Source organism: Pelodiscus sinensis, chromosome 1 (assembly GCF_049634645.1).
Source record: "Pelodiscus sinensis isolate JC-2024 chromosome 1, ASM4963464v1, whole genome shotgun sequence".
Classification (NCBI taxonomy): Eukaryota; Metazoa; Chordata; order Testudines; family Trionychidae; genus Pelodiscus; species Pelodiscus sinensis.
The window spans coordinates 294691364-294711607 of NC_134711.1; positions in this window are offsets into that span (position 1 = coordinate 294691364).

Here is a 20244-nt window from a genome sequence, read left to right on the forward strand (position 1 = left end):
TCCCTTTAAACTCTGTTCTAGTTGTAGCCTTCACAGCCTCCTGCAGCAAGGAGTTCCACAGGTTGACTCTTTGCTTTGTGAAGAACAACTTTCTGTTACTAGTTTGAAGCCTGCTACCCATTCCTTTCCTTTGGTGTCCTCTAGTCCTTCTTTATGGGAACTAATGAAGAACTTTTCTGTATGCACCCTCTCCACCCAACTCCTGCTTTTAGAGACCTCTATCCTGTCCCCCCTCCGTCTCCTCTTTTCTAAGCTGAAAAGTCCCAGTCTCTTTAGCATCTCTTCATATGGGACCTGTTCCCAACCCCTGATCATTTTAGTTGCCCTCCCCTCTTCCAGCCTCTCTCTTCCCCTCTCCCACCTCCTTTTCCCAGTCTCCCCCAGTTTTGTTCAATAAAGACAGATTCTATTTTTGAACACAATTGTCCTTTATTTTGTACATCAGGAAGGGGGGCTAGGGAAGGGTAAGTGGAAGGAGGTGAGGGAGGGGAGGACTGGGCTGGCTCTGCGGGCTTCTGGGGGTGGAAGCTCTCCTGCAGCCCCCCAATTGCCCCCTCTCCCCAGATGGCAGCCTGTGGCAAGTGCAGCCGGTCTGATGGCCGAGTGCTGTGATGTGCCCAGTGTGGGTAGTCCAGTCACTCCAAGCCAGGACTGCTTTGCAAGTGGGGCACCCCTGAGAACTGTCTGTCCGGGGTGGGGGTCGGGACCCTTTAAGCACAGCCCTCGGCTAGCCTGAGACAGCATCTCCACACTCTAAGTCCTACTCTGATGCCCTGCCGGCACTGCTTCCGGCCATCCTTAAGCCCGGTTCAGGGTCCACTCTGTGTAGACATGCTAGTTCGAATTAGCAAACCCTAATTCGAACTAGTTTTTTAGTCTGGATCCGTTAGTTCGAATTAGCTTAGTTCGAATTAACTAATTCGAACTAAGTTAGTTCAAATTAACTTTGTAGTGTAGACGTACCCTCCTTCTCTAGCCCCACTCTGACCATCCGTAGCTTTTCCCCTCCCTATCCCCTCTCCTAATACCTCCCTCTACTCACCTGCCCTGCCGCTCTCCACTGGCACTCCTCCATACCCTCCACATGTTTGCCCTTCTGCTTCATCCCCAAAATTCCTGCACCTTCTCTTACCCCTACACCTTCCTGGTGCCTCCTCTTCCCTCACTGCCCCTGCCCTCCTTGCCCTCTGCCTGGTGCCCACCCTTTCACCACTCTCTGCCCCAGGTCTCCTTATGCCCCTCTGTGTCCATACACATGACTTGCCCATCCCCTGCCTTCTTCATGCCCATCCCTTCTTTCAACCTCTCTTCTCCCAGCACCCACTCCTCTGCTCTCCTCTTCCTCCTTCTTGCCCTCTTGTCCCTCCCCTCTCCCAGCATCACCCTGTCCTCTCTCTTCTTGCACATCTCACTGACACCTTCCCTCCTCTCTCCTCCCTCCTCCTGTCCTTTTCCTCATTGTCTCCTCTTGGCCCCCTGGCATTTGTCTCTCCTCTACCCTGCTCCTTAGTGCCTGCCCCTTTCTTCTCCTGCCCTGTCCCCCTGTCCATTCAGCACAAGCCCCTTCCTCTCCTCACCCACCTTCCCCTTAGTTCTCCACCTGCACCTTCCCTAACTTTCTACCTTCAACGTGGAAAGCAGTTTTAGTACCAGTTTAGTACCACAGTCCTGGCCCACAGCCCTGTCCCCAGCTGCTCCCAGGGCAGGACTGTGTGCCAGGACTGGAGCAGAGGCCACCCACAGGCGGCCCCAGCTCCAGCTGGAGAAAAGTGGCAGCTGCACAAGGCCTGTTCCAGCTGCGGCAGCCTCACCAGAAAAGCCTCACCTCATGGGCAGCCGCCTGCAGCCAGGGACCCACCAACTAACACCGCTGCCGCCACGGCTCACCTTCCATTCCAGCAGGAAGGTGAGTGGTAAGTGCTGTTGTGTGGCTCTTAGAAAGACGCAGGTGGACCTAAAATGTTTAGTGCATGGCCATGCAGCCACACAGCTTAGAGGGAACACTGGCCACAACCCCCTCCCAGTCCCAATCCACTATCCCTGGTCACAACCCAAATACCTGCACCGCCTCCTGCACTCTTGCCCCAGGTTACAACCCACTCCCAGATCCTGCACCCACCCCTCCTTTTACACCCCTCCCCCATGCCAGAATCCTCTCCTGCACCCCTATTCTCCCCCAGACCCTGCACTCCAATACCCTGTCCCAGCTCACAACCTCTGGACCTCTAGCCCCGGTCCCAATCCCCCAATCCACACCCAGACTCTGCACCCCCTCCTGCACTCAGTCTCCTGACCCAAGTCACAAGCCCCTCTTCACCCAAACTCCCGCCTAGATCCTACACCCAAATCCCTTACCGTAAGCTCCCTTCTGCACTCAACCTTCATCACAGACCCCACACTTCTTCCAATAATATAATGGAAGAGTTCGGCTCTTGACCATTTGCCAATTCTTGGAGTGGACCCTCATCAGAAGTGTTGTGCACTCCTGCTCTAGGAGCCAAGGGAGAAAGGAAACCCATGTCATATGGAAGGCTGGCCACTCTACATCCTTCTGTCATTTGGGCAGGCAGCCTGGCTGCATGGGCACATAACCCCTGAAGGAGAAAGGAGCCGTGATAGAATTTGCATTAATACTGCTTGGTGCAATTTCCTTAGTATTCTGAGTCCTGTGTTTGGTGGTGGGAGTTACAGGAAAAACCCAAGAGAAACAAAAGTAAATCCATGTGTTATGTTCTCTCATAGGTGGTGATTTAAATCAGTCCTGTGTTAGGAAAACATAGATTTATGTCTCTCCCAGAGGAAAATACTGAGGCCTCATCCTCAGTTTACAGAAAGCAACATTGATTGATTTCAATGGGCCCATGTTGATTTACACAGGCTCTAGATCTGACCATTACGGCTATGTCTAGACTGGCATGATTTTCCGCAAATGCTTTTAATGGAAACGTTTTTCCATTAAAAGCATTTGCAGAAAAGAGCGTCTAGATTGGCACGGACGCTTTTCCGCAAAAGCACTTTTTGCAGAAAAGCATCCGTGCCACTCTAGACGTGGTATTGCGCAAGAAAGCCCCGATCACCATTTTCGCCATCGGGGCTTTTTTGCGCAAAACAGTTTTTAGCTGTCTACACTGGCCCTCTTGTGCAAAAACATTTCCAGAAAAGGGCTTTTGCCCGAATGGGAATGTCAAAGCTTTTGCGCAAGAAACACTGATTTCGGACAGTAGAACATCAGTGCTTTTGCGCAAAATCAAGCAGCCAATCTAGACGCAACCAACATGTATAGAGTGCTGCAGTCCATGAACTGCACAGTGGACACCCCATCCTGTGGCGAGCATTATAAAAACATGTGATGTTCATAGTGCTCATTGTTGTGTTTGGATCTCTGGCTTAGCTGAAATGTCTTTTAAAAAATCCTGTCATTGGGGAATTCCCTCTTGTCCATGTAAATGGAGAAGCTTGAGTGCAAAAGCTGCTCCAACCAGAGCTCAGCCGTAAGTTACACTCACTGCACTGATTCAAGATCCCCCGTGCCAGACAGTAGACCTACGTGCCTGGTTGGTTTGTTGATTCTACCACCCTTTGTTAAACTAATCCCCTATGGCACTCTGTAGTCACAAGCCTTGAAGATGCATAAATTTGGAGATGCAGCCTTTGGAAGATGAGCTGGTAGATAAGCGTGTTCTCTCCTTGAGAACTCTGCACATAGAAACTGCTATTGACATGAATCAAAGCACTGTGCCTCTATGCAGGAGTTAATAGATCTGTAAGCTGTGAGGCTGCTATTAGACCCACTACATGTAATTTATTCCAAATTCCTCAGATCCGAAGCATGTGTCCCAAATGGCAGAAAATGACCTTCTGAACTGAGAGTAAGTGATGCCGATGACTCACCACGGACTCCAGGCTCCAGCAAACAGCTCAGATAATCTGTTTTTGGCAATCTTGCCAGGTTAGCTGATTCAGATTCCTATACTCATTCATTTTAAAATAAACCCTTGTGGGTGGAAGAGCTCATTATGTGCCTTTAAAAAGTCTTGAGTTTTGCCACTGACTGGCTCTGTGCCCACCTTTCAGACAAACTGTAGTCCCAGAGTGAGGCACATATGCTGCCTGGGGGTCTGAAGGTGGGGGAATGGAAACAGTGACTACATGTAGTTCCCATGTGTTCTGTATTACAACACAAATAAGGATTTAAAGATTAAAGACTTTATGAGCCACATCACTGTGTATAGGGGATGGCACCAGTAGCACTTTCTACATATTAAAACTGACCCATTACTAGCATGTTTTAAACACTTTTGGTGTCCTGAAAACCCTTGCTTATAGGAGTTATACTTGCAGATGTAACTAGTCCCAGTGAAGTCTCTAGTGGGTGTACCTGGTGAGTAAGTGTCTGCAAATCCAGGTCCTATAAATCTAGTGAGTAATGAGTGCCCCGAATTCTATTACCACTAGTTACTTGACATTCTTTGCTGCATTGTATGATTCTGTACTAGACAGTTTAGCATTAAAGAATCCAAATCTGAAAGAAAGAACTCTATGATATGAGAAGCAGTGTTTCCTAGTGGGTAGGGCATTGGCATTAGAAGACCTCAGTTCTCTTTTCAGGCTTTACCACTGACCTTAGGGAAGACCACTCTGGCTTTTGTTTCCTGTCACTCTGTCTGTTGCATCTGTTTAGAGTATAAATTCTTCAGAGCAGAAACAGTTTATTACTATATGGATGTATAGTACCAGGCACAGTGGGTGCTCAGTATCCATTGGCAGCCCTGCTGATCAGCTCATCCCCCTCCCCCCAACACCTCCCTCCTGTCTGCCCACCAGCAGCCCCACCAATTGGTTCCTCCCTTCCCTCCCCGCTCCACCCACTCAGAGCAATCAGCTGTTCAGCAGTGTGTGCAGAAGGCACTGGGGAAGTGAGCAGAACTAGAGCACAGCATACTCTGGGAGCAGGGGACAGGACATCGTGGGAAGAGGCAGGGTAGGGTGTGAGTGGGACCTTGAGGAATGGGTGGAGTGGAGGACATGGTCTGGGGTAAAGAGAAGATTGAACAACCCAAGGAATTGAAGAAGCTGGACCCTGTGTACAGTGGGGTCCCAATCAGCTGAGGCTTCTCGGTCCTGCTGTAATCTTAACAATAAAGCGGTAAAATAAAATTCGGCTATGTTCTTCCTATAAATAAGAGATACAAAAAAAGGGTGTTGTATTAGGGAAGAGTCTGAATATACATGTGGTTTCCATCCTGCCATAGCAGGCAATACATGCAGCTATCTTAAGAGATACCAGTTAATCCACACCACTAATATGCACAGCTCTTAGTTTGTAAAGTAGTTTTGAAAATAAAAAAATAGGTGCTTTGAACTGATAGATTCTTCATTAGAGGACATAAGTACCAGTCTTGCCTGCTTGTTTCTTTTTTGGTGGGATGAACATAAGAACATAAGAACATAAGAACGGCCGTACTGGGTCAGACCAAAGGTCCATCTAGCCCAGGAGCCTGTCTACCGACAGTGGCCAGCACCAGGTACCCCAGAGAGGGTTGACTGAAGACAATGATCAAGCAATTTGTCTCCTGCCATCCCTCTCCAGCCTCTGACAAACAGAGGCCAAGGACACCATTTTATCCCCTGGCTAATAGCCTTTTATGGACCTAACCTCCATGAATTTATCCAGCTTCTCTTTAAACTCTATTATAGTCCTAGCCTTCACCGCCTCCTCTGGCAAGGAGTTCCACAGGTTGACAACACGCTGTGTGAAGAAGAACTTCCTTTTATTAGTTTTAAACCTGCTACCCATTAATTTCATTTGGTGTCCTCTAGTTCTTCTATTATGGGAACTAATAAATAACTTTTCTTTATCAGCCCTCTCCACACCACTCATGATTTTATAGACCTCTATCATATCCCCCCTCAGTCTCCTCTTTTCTAAACTGAAAAGTCCCAGTCTCTTTAGCCTCTCCTCATATGGGACCCATTCCAAACACCTAATCATTTTAGTTGCCCTTTTCTGAACCCTTTCCAAGGCCAAAATATCTTTTTTGAGGTGAGGAGACCACATCTGTACACAGTATTCAAGATGTGGGCGTACCATAGTTTTATACAGGGGCAGTAAGATGTTCTGGGTCCTATTTTCTATCCCTTTCCTAATAATTCCTAGCATCCTATTTGCCTTTTTGACCGCCGCTGCACACTGTGTGGAAGTTTTCAGAGAACTGTCCACGATAACTCCAAGATCCCTTTCCTGATTTGTCGTAGCCAAATTAGCCCCCATCATACTGTACGTATAGTTGGGGTTATTTTTCCCAATGTGCATTACTTTACATTTATCCACATTAAATTGCATTTGCCATTTTGTTGCCCAATCACTCAGTTTGGTGAGATCTTCTTGGAGTCCCTCACAGTCTGCTTCTGTCTTTACTATCCTAAACAGATGGTTTGAATGCTCGACAGTTACATTCCTTTTGCTTGCAACTTGAATAATTAGGGTGATCATTTCTCTACATTCTTCCCTGAATGTTCTATGTGTGATATTGTTGTTGTCACGTCAGTCCCAGGATATTAAAGAAACAAGGAACAAACACAAATATTTAGCTATGACACTGAGAACCTTTCCTGGACCTGAGAAAGAGCTCAGTGTAGCTTGAAAGCTGGATGGATAGATCACTTGATTATTACCTGTTCTGTTCATTCCCTTGTTGAATCACCTGGCATTGGCCACTGTAGGAAGACAGGATACTGGGCTAGATGGACCTTTCATCTGACCCAATATTGTTACCAGAAAATTTGAGTTAAATTACATTACGCCAACGATGTTGTTTAAAAGGATTGCTATTAATTTAAAACCTTTGCTTAACAATTATTTGGACCAGTAATCAAGATTGTGGCCTGTCCAAATGGAATTTCCAGGAAAGCAAGCTAGACTTGCTGACCCTTGAAAGAACACATATATAGCCCTCTGATCAAGAACAGGCAAGCAAGAAGTAATTCCTCAAAAACAAAATAAAAATAATTATTTAGAAGTAAATGGTTACACTAATAAGAAAGGATAGATATAAAATAAACATAATAAAAATAAAACGATAAAGGTTACAGAGAAAAAATATAGCAGCACAGCAAAATAAAAGCAATGCAATAATAATTGAAAGAATAAAGTGACATGGAAAATACTTTATAAATATAACCATACACTTTAACATTATAACCATACACATACTACTTTATAACATAACCATTTACTGAATACTGATCAGTCGTTAAATGGGTAGGGGAAGACTGTATACAAGCCACCGGCAGTCAGCTTTATTGACAGACAAAACTGATACAGTCTTGGATAATAAACAGAAAGAAGGCTTTAATTAAAGCCTTACTCTTAAAATTAATCACTGTTCTAAGCTTTCCAAAGGTTCCTGACACGACCACCATCCTTTTTGCATACAATTGAAATAGTTATTTCAGCAATTTTTAACCCCTCTCCGAGGTGCTGTAAGATAAATCAAACAGCTGAAGCAAAACTCTCTTCACTACAGCAGGGCGATTCTTATGTCTCTCCTGCTGATTAGAGCTTGGGACAGTAAAAGATATTACCTCACCCATAATGTCTCATGAATCTTCTGGCATTCAAGCAGGCAATAGACCTGGGGAGTGGTATATGAAGGAAGCAGACAAGACACAGCATATCTATTTGCTCGTTTTGAGTGGTAAGTGAAAGTGGGAAAATGTAACAATAAGACTGGGAGCTTGATAGCACAAAAGTCAGGACAGCTGGTAATAAGGTCCACAGATATAATTTAACTCTCTCATTTTAGGGAAAACTCTCTCTTTCCTATTTATCCCCTGTGCAGCTTCAAGGGGCCCTAACCCCAGCAGAAATGCTATAATGTGAAGGCCAGACCACACAATATGGAGAATCTGTGCAAGTGGATCCCACATCCTCTATCTATCAGGGCGTACTGATTCATGGAACTTTTCTACCAGCTGTAGAAGAGGAATTAGGCATAAGTAGCATATCCAGCAGGTACATGAACCATTCAAAATCCCTGAATAAAAGCAATGAGCTATAGCTGCTCTATCTAGGCTTTACAGTAGTGATCACAGAGTGGCTGTGTAAATGCTCCATGTTTTAGCCTCACCTTAGTAGAAAATTCCATCTTCCTGTCACCTCCCATATAATTCCTATGTGCAAAGCCCAATTACTTAGGTAAATTTACCTGTCGTTTAGAGGATCAGTTCAAGGATGTCTGTTTTACTTAAGAATCACATAGGAGCTGCTTTGGGGATGAGGATGTGGTGACTGAACACCCTACTAAGGGCTCCATGGTGTCTTGGTACAGTGAAAGGTAGGCTATTTAGGCTGGTACAAAGGATGGCAGCAGAGAGGCAAAGGGTGGGACCATGGGATTTGCATTGTTGTTTATTCTATGGCTCCACAACATTGTGCAAGTGAAAGAGGCAGCCAACTGTTGCTACTCCAACCTATAACTGCCCCTCGGGCCCCAGGTGTTGGCTTTCAATAGTTAGCCCAATGTACTTCTCCTGCATATATTCTGAACATTCTGACTGCAATATATTTCACCTTGTGTGACTAAATAGTACTGCTCAAGAACCATACATTCATTTCACTTTTAAATGTCCCAAAAATAACACAGAAGCAGCAGAAATGCCTTGGAGAGAATCTAGAAAGTTATTGAGTCTTGCACTATTTGAGAAGATCGCTAAGTGTGACCAACTTGTCTAGCAGTTTCTAAGAGCACTTATTAATTACTACAAGAGTGGCAACCTGAAGTAATTTTTCTGAACAGTGGGAATCTTTTTATGTAAAAATAATATAAATAGTCTGAATAGCCAATTTTTGTCTCAAAACTGAACTCTTGCCAGACTAACAATCTGTTCTATTTTATTGCTTTATGATTTATGACAGTCCTTATGATTATAACTCAGGACAAAAGTTAAAGATGAAAGTTAACATCCAGAGTGTCTTCATTTGGTGGATATTCTACAATCTCTTTTCAACATTCCTTCAGATAACAAAATGCATCATGAAATGACAGAGGAAATCAAAGGGAAATAGCCTAGCAATGATAACAGGCGAGGATCAATAAGGCTATGAATTTATCTCTACATTGTAATGATCTTCTGCTGAAGCAATGGGAGGATAGATAAGGAAAAGAATAGAAAGTTTAGCTAGTATGCATGACAAGTATTAGAGGGGTAGCTGTGTTAGTCTGAATCTGCAAGAACAATGAGAAGTCCTGTGGCACCTTATAGACTAACAGATTTATTGGAGCTTTGATGGGCAAAGGCCCACTTCGTCAGATTTCCACTACATGCATCTGACGAAGTGGGTCTTTGCCCACGAAAGCTTATGCTTCAATAAATCTGATAGGGTATGTCTACACTACAGCACTAATTCGAACTAACTTAATTCGAATTAGTTAATTCGAACTAAGCTAATTCAAACTAGTGCATCTAGACCTAAAAACTAGTTCGAATTAGCATTAGCATTTCCAATTAGCGTGGAGCTGCTGTCTCAGGCTAGCCGAGGGCTGTGCTTAAAGGGACCCGACCCCCACCCTGGACAGACAGTTCTCAGGGGTTCCCCGCTCAATTGTCTAACTCGATGAGGGACAGCAAAGCAGTCCTGGCTTGGAGTGCCCTGAGTGCCAACACTCGGCACATCACAGCACTCGGACATCAGCCCGGCTGCACTTGCCGCAGGCTGCCATCCAGGGAGGGGTCAATCGGGGGGCTGCAGGAGAGCTTCCACCCCGAGGAGCCCGCAGAGCCACCCCAGACCTCCCCATAGGGGGCTCGTATCCCATTCCTCCCTCACCTCCTTCCACTTGCCCCTCCCTAGCCCCCCTTCCTGATGTACAAAATAAAGGACACGTGTGTTCAAAAATAGAAACTCTCTTTATTGAACAAAACTCGGGGAGACTGGGAAAAAGAGGTGGGAGAGGGGAAGAGAGAGGGTGGGAGAGGGGAGGGCAACTAAAATGATCAGGGGTTGGGAACAGGTCCCATATGAAGAGAGGCTAAAGAGACTGGGACTTTTCAGTTTAGAAAAGAGGAGACTGAGGGGGGATATGATAGAGGTCTTGTGACGGACCCAGCAGGGTCCGCACTAGGAGCGGGGGAAGGACCCCCCCCCCCCCGAGCAGGAAGCGGCCACCGCACGCGGCAGAAAGGATCCACGAGGAATAACGGTAGTTCGAACTAGGAAGCCTAGTTCGAACTACCTAGTTCATGCCCCGTGTAGCCGCGCGGCACAGGGTTCGAACGAGCGGGGATTTAAAAATGGCGGAGCCCCGCTTATGCAAATGAAGCCCGGGAAATTCAAATCCCGGACTTCATTTGCAATTGCGGTATGCCTACATTACCCTCCTATTTCGAATTAGTAGGGTAGTGTAGACATACCCTATGGTGCCACAGGACTTCTTGTTGTTCTAGTATGCATATCATTCACCATATAGTTAGACCACAGTATTCCAGAGACATGGTGTACAAAACTGATCCAAAGAAACGATTCAGTGAAATCGTAATTTGTTCCAAAAGACATGTTCCCAGAATATCTATTCAAACTAAGGACCAATGTAATTTTTCCAAGTAGAGTACATCAAATACTTGTGGTCTGCTCAAAGTTAATTTACAGCCAACTATCCTATTGGCACATATTGTTAATACCAGATCCCAAAAGAATGCACATCAAGGTTCTTGTTGCAATATTTGTAACACCGCTAGAACAATCATAATCATTGGTAGGGCCAACACAATGGAACATTTTTTAAAATGTTCTTGCATTAGGACAAAAAAAAGCAAATCAAGACCCTAATCTGCCTTCCACGGAAATCAGTTACTTACTGATCACATCCCAAGAGTTTCATTCTCCTTTTATCTATACTGGCATCAGGCAAAAAATTGGTATGAAATGTGGGGAGAATTAGACCCGGGGTTACTTTTGAGAATTGTAATTTGTTCTATTGTTCCATGACTCACAGGTAAATAGAGTTTGGAAATATTTTCTGTTTTACTGTTAGATACAGCTACTAAAACTGTCACCTAAAAATTCTTGGAAAACTGGAAAAACAATAAAAACATTCAGATTTTACAACCTCTTACAGTCTGATTCTGCTCTCAGCTACACAGTATAAATCAGTATGAAAACAATTTAAGTCATTTGAGCTACCTGGTGATCAAACTAAGTAATAGCAGAAACAGGCCCATTCTGTTTTTCCTCTTCCCAGCTCCCCAGCAAAGATTATCTAAGGACAGGGACACTCATATGCAAACAGACCACACTGATATATTTTCCAATTCATTTATTTATTTTTGTTCTTTATTTGCTTGCTTTTGTACCCGTTGTACTTGTCATGCTGTATTTGTCTGGCAGCATGCAGGCATGACCGGCAGCATGCTAAGACGGAAGCCAGATACTTCCAGAGAAGGCCAGCTTTTTAAAATACATGGCAGATTGGCAGTCGCATTGATGTGGGGGAGGAGGAGAGACCAGAAGTGGCTTTCCAAACTTTAAAGACGTCTAACACTACGTGTGTCCCAAATATATGGGAGAAATTCTTGAACGTGCCAGTAAAATAATACAATGATATTATTTTGAGCTGAAGATGGACATATATTATGAGATGCTGAGCTGCTGCAAAATTTTGAGCTGTCTCTGCTACCACAGATTCCACTGGGAATTGAGGGTACCTTGCAGAATACACTCAGCACCTTGCATTAGTACACCTTACAAGCAACTTATATACTCATTATAGTGGCATTGGTAGCATCACAGGTCATGGATCTGTGTATGAGGACATTTGGATTCTTTTATTATCTTTGCCACTGACATATTAAGCATCCTGGAGCAAGTCACAACCCATCCCTGCTTTAGTTTAGCCATCAGTAAAATAGTTGTAATATTTACCAACAGTACCAGACCTTAGCGGGTGAAGTGAGTGTTAAAGTACTTTAAGATCCTCAGTTGACAGGCACTATATTAGTTCCAATTATTTATAATAACGACAAACTAGACATTCAAAAACATTAATCTTTCATTAGAATCATGACCAGTGCCAGTAAGATGAATGTCACTTGAAAAGGTACTCTACTAATGATGTTATGATGTGGGAAAATATATTTTATATTCACTTTATAATGCCAAAAGTGTAAGAAGAAACTCTTAGCAGAGTTTTGTCTTAAGTTCACTGAACCAATTTCACATTTGTTATGCTGCTCATGGAAGTTTTGGTACGATTGGTTCCTCTTTATTTTTTTCTCATTTCTTGGTTTCCGTGTGTTCTTGTACAATGAGATCCTACAGATATGCACTTTTGTAAAGGAACAAGATGCTTCAGTAGTAATTTATGCCTGGCAAAATTTTCACTTCCTTGTATATCAGTTCCAGCCTTTATGATCTGAGCTCAAGATCATTTGGTTATACGATCTCTGAGTAAAATATTTTAAACTACAACATTAAGAACCTTCTAAGGGCCTTCCCAAGATGTTGTTGGCCATTTATAAGGCCACTTATAAGTCCAGACTCAAAATGTTGATATCTATGGGAGTTTTTCACTGTGCCAAACTGTTTTGGATTAAGCCCATAGGGTATGTCTGCACAGCATTATTTTGGAATAACTGATGTTATTCCAAAATACAAAGAACACGTCTACACAGCAAGCCATTATTTCAAAATACTGGTGAGCTAGAGGACTTCTTACTCTGACTCCTCTAACCCTCATTTCACAAGTAGTAAGGGAAGTCAAAGGAAAAGTGTTCTTTCTTTGACTTCCTGCTGTGTAGACAGCACCAAAAGCCGAATTAAGCTGTTTCGGCTTCAGCTACACAATTGACATAGCGGAAGTAAAGTAGCTTAATTCAACCCATAGTATGGTGACAATCAGTGTGCTGACTGGGTCTGTGTTTGTTCCTCATACTCGCACAGCCCCTAAGGGTAAGGCTTTTCCCAGATGAGAAGGACCCCAGACTTAGGAAGTAATTGTGAGAGGAAGTTGAATGTAACTGTGAGAGGAAGTTGAATGTATGTGCTTCCTGCCTCAGGGAGAAATGGAAGCAGAAAGGTGGGCTACTTTAGTCCCTTTGTCTGTTCATTAATTGGTGGCATTAAAGTGAAGAACTTTAATGGAAAAGTGCTCATTTCAAAGCAAGTGGTCATTAAGTGTGATGATCATTAATGCATTCCTCACTCTCAGACATCAAAGGAAAAGCCCACAAAGATAATAATCCTGTCATATCTCCTCATGGAAAACAAGTTAAGAATGGATTCAAGGAAGACTCCTGAATCTCTGGATTGTATGCATTCCAGCAGAGCAGAATAACTAAATGAGAAGACCGAGATCTCCAGAGTTAATCTGGGTAGCAATGAGAAACTTTTAGGAAATTCTACTATCATTTGGAGTTAGACTGTGACTTACCTGTGCATATATTTTACCTGCTTTAACCTGTCAACACTCATTTCCTTTTCTTAGCTGATAAACTTTTTAAAACAATGAGTAGTCCTGTGGCACGTAAGGGTGCATCTACACTGCACTTTTACCTTTAAATAAGCTACACAATGGGCACTACGCCAAAAAGCGCTACACCAGAATAGTGTGCCTTTAAACGGGCACATTTAAAGATGTGGAATAGCTATTTCGAGATACCAAAGATATTCCAAAATAGCTCCACTGTGTAGACATTGACTTAGAGACTAACATATAGATATAGATAGTATCATCAGCTTTCACAGGAAAAATCCACTTCTTCAGATGAGCTTGAGTGGAGAAAAAAGGGGAGACCCTCACAATTTTAACAGAAAAAGAAGGGAATGGGGATGGGAGGTAAAGAACTTAAACACTGGGATAAATTGCCTAGGGAGGTTGTGGAATCTCCATCATTGGAGATTTTTAAGAGCCAGTTATTCGAGCACGTGTCAGGGATGGTCTAGACAGTGCTTGGTCCTGCCGTAAGTGCAGGGGACTGGACTTGATGAACTCTTGAGGTTCCTTCCAATTCTATGATTCTATGACACCAGGAGTCTACCTTCTATCCTTGGGATCTCAGATATGTGCCGAGAGAACAAAATCTCTTCCCTATTCATTGTGCCTGACCCTCCAGCTTTCAGCACCACTCCCCACTTCGACAGCATTCTTCGTAAGAAGTCATACGTCCAGCAGTTTCTCCTCCTGCCCACAAAGGAAATAGCTACAGGCTAAACCTCTGTAAACTGGGCCTCTCTAGTCCAGCAACATCAGTGGTCCAACAAGACCATGCATGTTCCAGGACCACAGAGTCCCAGTGGAGAGCTAGTGGCTGGATTCCCTGCAGATGGGCTTCCTGGCTCACCTCAGCTGGGCTGCCAGGCATGCCCTACCTGGGCTGCCTGGTAGGTCCAGGAGCTTGGTGCATCCCAAGTGGGAGTGGGCTGCCTGGTGGGGCTTGACGCTCAGTGCACTGGGAGCTGGGCTGGAGCTAGGCTGCGGTCCAGGGCTGGAGGGGCCGGTAGCAGGAGGACCAGATATGATCTTCCGTGGTTCAGCAAAATCCCTCAAATGGGACAAGTGAGGTCCCCAAGGTGCTGCACCAGGGAGATCCAATCTGTACAATAAGTTCAGTCTGTAGTAACCACCTCTCATTTCCACCATGGCTTTGTGAAGGAAGAATCTTAAGTCTCAGACTGACAAAGCCCTGGCTGGGTTGATTTAGTTGGGATTGGTCCTGCCTAGAGCAGGGGGCTGGACTTGATGACCTTCTGAGGTCTTTTCCAGCTCTATGATTCTATGAATCAGTCAGGTTCACCTGTGGTCCTGCCCCCACTCTCCCTATATATACCACTGGAATTTGGGATCAACCCCAAAGGACCTCCACAATATTCCGTGGCTGTATGACATGAAGGTGGCATTCTGCCAACATCTACAAGCACAGACTGCCCTCAGGTCAAGAAAATGTTGGAGACATAGGGGCATCCCTGTGTAGTGGGGATGTGTCCAAACCAAAACCCCAGATTCAAAGTTCCCCAAACCAGGGGAGACTAGAAACCCAGCTCAGGGGCCATTTGCAAACCACATGTCCTTGATCTGAACACCCCCTAAAGTGGAGGGTGTTCAAAACAGGCCCACGCTACATAACTTGAATCCCTATCTCTAATATTTAGACACATTGTACTGACTGTGTAACAGCTCAAAGTTCAGATTTTCCTTAGGGAGCTCCTTTTAATATTTCTTCAGTTACATAATGTCATTTTGGAAACCGGTGTTTTATTAAAACTGGAATCACTGGCTTTCAAAACCTCTTTTTTAAAAAACCAGAATGGTCCAGAAATAGGTAAAGCAATGTTTTCACTGAGCAAACAATGTAAATGCCAAATTTATATGTTCCTGAGAAACCAGTGACTGGCTGTCTAAGGATGTAGTCACTACCAGTAACTTAAGCAACTACCACTACACATAGGACAAACAGTTTTTCAAATAGGTCTCTACTTGTGCACAGCTTCTATCCTCCGGAGAAACTCAGGCGAGAGTGCCAACAAGACCTTCCCAGAAACAAGTTGTTCTTAGAAATAGTGTTCACAGTAGTGGGGGGAGATGAAATCAAGAGGCCAAAGGAAAATGAGTACAATGTCCTGTGATTTACAGTGTCTGTCAGGAGGACAGTGTTATTACAAGAAAATGAACATGGAAAATGGTAACTGAAAGCATTCCAAGCACTTACTGAATATACACAAATAACATCTCATACCCTGCATGGAATCTGAAATTTTAAATTCTGGAAAAGACAAAGGAATCCATGAAAGGATTGCGAGGAAAATACAAACACCACGCTGAGCAAAAGCTACCAGTAGTTGTCCATGAGAAGCTAATAAGGACTTTGGTTTGACTTAGTTCTGCATATTATTGCAAAAGTGTGACATTCCCTCTCCTCCTATGGAATTGTGGTATAAAATATGGGCTGTCTTTGTAATAGAGAAGCTCTCACACCAACTGCATAAGCAAAAGCAGCACCAAAAAGATGATAGGTATATAAAAATTTGGTCATCTTTTCTAGCACACTCAAGAGGAAGAAGGCTTCCCAGCCAGTAAGCCATAATATTTAGCCATACTATTGAGTATGTCCCATGTCATGTAATAGGATGCATTACTGTAATTTTGCCTTAATAAAAAGTCTTCAAAAGAAAATCTGGTCAGGAAATCAAATGAAAACAGTTCTGAATATACAACAAACTGTTTCCTAAATACTGCCAGCAGCTTGGAATGGGTTTACTGTGCTGTCTCTGGATCCAGCTAATTCTTAGCTATTGATAACAATAACTGAGAAAACAGAGGACAAAAATACCCATCAAGGGCTATGTCTGTACAGGAGTGTTATTTCAGAATAATTGGTGTTATTCCAAAATAACGTAGTCCACATCTACACAGCAAGCAGTTATGGAGGAATGTCACATAATGTCAAAATAATGTTGAGCTGGAGGACTTCTTACTCCAGCTCCTGTAACCCTTATTTTACAAGCAGTAAGGGTATGACTACACTACAAAGTTAATTCGAAATAACAGCTGTTATTTCAAATTAACTTTAATAGCATCTACACATACAAACCGCTATTTTGAAATAAATTCGAAATAGTGGAGCCCTTATTTCGAATTTGGTAAACCTCATTCTACGAGGAATAACTCCAAATTCGAAATAGCTAATTCGAAATAAGTGCTGTGTAGACACTTATTTTGAATTAGGGGGCCTCCAGCCCTTCCCAGGGATCCTTGGTGGCTCTGGGCACAACCCAGAAAACTTGTCTGCTCCCCCCACAGTCCCAGAGCCCTTAAAGGGGCAGACTCTGGCCACAGTGCCTGTGCCAGTTGTCAGCTCACAGCCAGCAGACTGTGCACCTGGCACAGGATGAGCAAGCAACCCGCTGTCACCCAGCCCTCCACCACTCCCCAGGACCAGGCTGGCGGCTCTCAGGAGCCTGCCAGGGGCCGCAAAAGGTGGGTGCCTTCCTGGTCTAGTGCGGAGATCGTGGGCTTCATTGAGGTTTGGGGAGAGGCCTCCAATGCCCATGATCTCCGCACTAGGTGCAGGACTGTGGCCATCTACAGCCACATGGCTGCCAGCCTGGCCACATGCACAGCCAGGAGCAGGTGCGCAGCAAAATTAAAGAACTATGCCAGGGCCTCCCAACCAGGGGCTGACCCGGAGGCCTTCCCACATTATGAGGCCCTGGACCACATCCTGGGTGGTCAGACGGTCCGTGCCCCCCCCCCCCCCCCGCGGTCGTCATCGACCCAAGGGCAGAGGGCCCTGCCCCTGACACAGGGGAAGAGGAGGAAGAGGAGGACGACAGCAGGCAGGAGCCTGCAGGGAGCGTACCCTGCACCCAGGACCCCTAAGCTGAACCAGAGACCCCTTAAACAGCCTCATCCGAGGCCGGGGAGGCCTCCACATGTGAGTGAGCTCACAATCCCCTCATGCGGGGCAGGGCAGGGCGGGGCGCAGAGGGAGGGAAGGGAGGCGGAGCCCAGGGACCATGCGCGTCGGCCTTGACATCTTGTGTATTGCCGTGCCATCCAGGACACGTGGCCCCAGCTGGGTGCCAGACAGGAGCCCTGGCCTGTTCCCCACATGCGTCTGCGCATGAAGGCACATGACAGGCTCCTGACCCCGGGGAGAGACACTGCACACTGCCCTCCCTCCAAACAACCCTTCTACACAGAGGCAGGGCACATCTCCCCTCCCCCTCACTCTCCCATACCACACTATAGGCAGCACAGGGGCTGGAGTGCAGTCCTGGGCCAGGAGGGGCCAGGAGCAGGAGGACCAGATATGATCTTCCCTGGTTCAGCAAAATCCCTCAAATGGGACAGGTGAGGTCCCCAAGGTGCTGCACCAGGGAGATCCAATCTGTACAATAAGTTCAGTCTGTAGTAACCACCTCTCATTTCCACCATGGCTTTGTGAAGGAAGAATCTTAAGTCTCTGGGGGTATGTCTACACTACCCTGCTAGTTCGAACTAGCGGGGTAATGTATGCATACCGAACTTGCTAATGAAGCCCGGGATTTGAGTTTCCCGGGCTTCATTAGCATAAAGCCGGCGCCGCCATTTTTAAAAGCCGGCTAGTGCGAACCCCTTTTTAAAAGCCGGCTAGTGCGTTCCACGAGGTGTACAGATAGTTCGGAATGGCTAGCTAGTTCGAACTATCTAGCCCGTGCCGCGTGTAGCCGCGCGGCACGGGGTTCGCACTAGCCGGCTTTTAAAAATGGCGGCGCCGGCTTTATGCTAATGAAGCCCGGGAAATTCAAATCCCGGGCTTCATTAGCAAGTTCGGTATGCATACATTACCCCGCTAGTTCGAACTAGCGGGGTAGTGTAGACATACCCAGATTGACAAAGCCCTGGCTGGGTTGATTTAGTTGGGATTGGTCCTGCCTAGAGCAGGGGGCTGGACTTGATGACCTTATGAGGTCTTTTCCAGCTCTATGATTCTATGAATCAGTCAGATTCACCTGTTCAAACTAGTGGGAGGCTAGCCCTCCCCAGCTTTCCCTGGTGGCCACTCTGGGCACCACCAGGGAAACTCGTCTGCCCCCCTCCCAGCCCAGGAGCCCTTAAAAGGGCACGGTCTGGCTACGGTGCCTGTGCCAGGTGCAAGCCTGCCAGCACCCAGCCAGCAGACCCGGCACCTGGCATGGCACGAACCAGCCACATGCTGCCACCCAGCCCTCCGCCTCTTCCTGGGACCAGGCTGGTAGCTCCCGGGAGCCTGCCCAGGTCCGCAAGAGGCGGGCGCCCGCCTGATCTAATGTGGAGATCGTGGACCTCATCCACGACGTCCGCACTAGGCACAGGAAAGTGGCCGTCTAGGGCAGGATAGCTGCCAGCCTGGCCACCCGGGAGCAGGTTTGCATGAAAACCAGGGTGGTCCACTGAGACCCCCGACCCTGAGCCCTGAGCTTAGAATGGCCGTAATGGGTCAGACCAAAGGTCCATCTAGCCCAGTAGCCTGTCTGCTGACAGTGGCCAACACTAGGGACCCTGGAGGGGATGGACCGAAACAATGACCAAGCCATTTGTCTCTTGTCATCCATCTCCAGACAAACAGAAGCCAGGGACACCATTTCTACCCCCTGGCACTCCATGGACCCAACTTCCGTGACTTGATCGCACTTCTCTTTAAACTCTGTTCTAGTTCTAGCCTTCACAGCCTCCTGCAGCAAGGAGTTCCACAGGTTGACTATTTGCTTTGTGAAGAACAACTTTCTGTTATTAGTTTGAAGCCTGCTACCCATTCATTTCATTTGGTGTCCTCTAGTCCTTCTTTATGGGAACTAATGAAGAACTTTTCTTTATGCACCCTCTCCACACCACTCATGCTTTTACAGACCTCTATCATATCCCCCCTAAGTCTCCTCTTTTCTAAGCTGAGAAGTACCAGTCTCTTTAGCCTCTCTTCATATGGGACCTGTTCCCAACCCCTGATCATTTTAGTTGCCCTCCCCTCTCCTGCCCTCTCTCTTCCCCTCTCCCATCTCCTTTTCCCAGTCTCCCCCAGTTTTGTTCAATAAAGAGAGTTTCTATTTTTGAACACACATGTCCTTTATTTTGTACATCAGGAAGGGGGGCTAGGGAGGGGCAAGTGTAAGCAGGTGAGGGAGGAATGGGGTACGAGCCCCCGATGGGGAGGACTGGGGTGGCTCTGCAGGCTCCTCGGGGTGGAAGCTCTCCTGCAGCCCCCCGATTGACCCCTCCCTGGATGGCAGCCTGCGGCAAGTGCAGCCAAGCTGATGGCCGAGTGCTGTGATGTGCCGAGTGTGGGCACTCAGGGTACTCCAAGCCAGGACTGCTTTGCAGGCGGGGAACCCCTGAGAACTGTCTGTCCGGGGTGGGGGTCGGGACCCTTTAAGCGCAGCCCTCGGCTAGCCTGAGACATCAGCTCCACACTCTAAGTCCTAATCTGATGCCCTGCCGGCACTGCTTCCGGCCATCCTTAATCTCGGTTCAGGGTCCACTCAATGTGGACATGCTAGTTCAAATTAGTAAAATGCTAATTCGAACTAGTTTTTAGGTCTAGATTCACTAATTCGAATTAGCTTAGTTCGAATTAACTAATTCAAATTAAGTTAGTTCGAATTAGTGCTGTAGTGTAGACATACCCTAACAGTGGTCCCCAAACTTTCGTGGCTGCCGGGTGTCCGGGGGTGGGGCCACGCATGAGCCATGCGCCCGGGTGGTGGGGGCCACCCATATGCTCTGTGCCCAGGGC